The 2,055-nt window shown below is 34.7% G+C and overlaps 1 protein-coding gene across 2 annotated transcripts in view; it reads right to left on the reverse strand.

Annotated features, from left to right (window-relative positions):
- Positions 1-2,055, reverse strand: part of USP24 (ubiquitin specific peptidase 24) — a 136,933-nt gene that overhangs the window by 110,771 nt on the left and 24,107 nt on the right. The gene's annotated exons all lie outside the window — the stretch shown is intronic.

Here is a 2,055-nt window from a genome sequence, read left to right on the forward strand (position 1 = left end):
AAAGGCCTACAGCTAGTATCACACTTAACAGTGGAGGACTAGATGCTTTCCTCTAAGATCAGGATGTCTGTTCTCAAAGCTTCTGCCCAGCTTGTACTGAAGTGTCTAGTCAAGGGAATTAGGCAAAATAAGAAAAGAAAGACATTCGGATAAAACAACTATTTTTATTGACTGATGACCTAATCCAACATACAGAAAATCCTAAAGAATTCACACCAAAATAACTACTTCAACTGATAGATAAGTCTAGCAAGGCTGCAGAATACAATAGTAATGTACAAAATTTAACTGTATTTCTATACACTAAAAATGAATGATCCTAAAATAAAATTAAGAAAATAATTCTGTTTATAACATCAAAAACAACAAAATACTTAGGGAGTATGAACTTATACACTGAAAACTATAAAACAGCACTACAAGAAATTAAAAGAAGAACTAAAGAAACAGAAAGACATCCCACATTCATGGACTGGAACTTAATATTGTTCAGATGGCAATAGTTCCCAAATTGGTCTACAGATTCAACATAATCAGCATCAAAATTGCAGCTTCTTCACAAAAAACAGCAATCTGATCCTGAAATTCAAACAAAAATGCAAAGAACCCAGAATAAACAAAATAGTATTAGAAAAGAAAAACAAAGTGTGGAAGAATTAACATTTCTTGAACTATAAATCTATAGTAATCAGTAAAATATGGCACTGGCACAAAGATAAATACATAGGGGACATCAACAGACGACAACTGAGAATCCATCAGTAAAACCTTACCCTTAGGGTCAACTGATTTTTTCAACAAGGGGACAAGGCAATCTTTGACAAAAGCACAGAAAAGCCATTCAACAGAGGAAGGACAGTCTTCTCAACAAAAGATGCTGAGACAACTGAATATACTGAAGCAAATGAATAAAACTGGACCCCTACCTCACACCATGAACAAAAGTTAACTCAAAATGTAACACAAGAATAAATTTTCATAACCTTGTATTAGGTAATTATTTCTTAGAAAAGCAGAAACAACAAAAGAAAAAGTAGATAAATTTAACTGCATCAAAATTTAAAACTTTTGTGTATCAAAGGTCACTATGAAGAAAAAGAAAATCTACAAAATCTACAGATGGTAACAGTGGCTGCACAATTCTGTAAATGCACTCTTTGAAAAGGTGAACTTTACTGGGAGGCTGAGGCAGGTGGATGGCATGAGGTTAGGAGTCTGAACTCAACCTGAATAAGAATGAACCCCCATTTCTACTAAAAATGGAAAAACTGAAGCAAAAGGATTGCCTGAGCCCAAAAGTTTGAAGGTTGCAATGAGATATGACACCACGACACTCGGCCCAGGGCAACAGAGTGAGACTGTCTCAAAAAAGAAAAAAATTAATAATAATGAAGGGTGAACTTTATAATATGTGAATTACATCTCAATAAAACTGCTATTTAAAAGAACTGATTAACAAAAAAATGAGTTCAATTACAGTCACTAAATTTGAATATATGTATACATATATATCTCTAAGAATTTCCAAACAGAGCTGTACCTAAGGATCCACAATAAAAATATAATACATATGGCTGTTAAAACAACAATTTTTAAAACAATATATCTAAGACTTGACAGGTGAAAAACACCAAGTTATCTCCTAAGTAATTAACATTCTTGGTCCTAAAAAAGGAGGAGGCAGATGTGTCGTGCACAGGATGAGGGAATGACACTGAGCAGCGTCACAGTGTGAGGAGGGTGTTGCCAACACACAGAGATGAGGAACAACAGAGGGGAAGAGAGTGACAGGAACCCGGGTTTAGGTTGGTTTAACATTTTGAGTCATCATGTTGAGTAGCGCCTGTCCTTGGCAAAAATTACACATTGAGCAAGAGAACACACCCAGAGCAGCTCAGTACTGACCTGCCACAAAACAGCTCCCAACAGACATAATAGATTGGACTTTTAAAATAAGAACTCTGGAGTGTAGCCTAGTATTTTCTCATTAGATGCCAAATCCAAATAATACAAAAGTTAACTATTAATGATCACTAATTCTGAACTGATTAGAAA

This window comes from Otolemur garnettii, unplaced genomic scaffold (assembly GCF_000181295.1).
Source record: "Otolemur garnettii isolate 467f Iridium unplaced genomic scaffold, OtoGar3 scaffold00066, whole genome shotgun sequence".
NCBI lineage: Eukaryota > Metazoa > Chordata > Mammalia > Primates > Galagidae > Otolemur > Otolemur garnettii.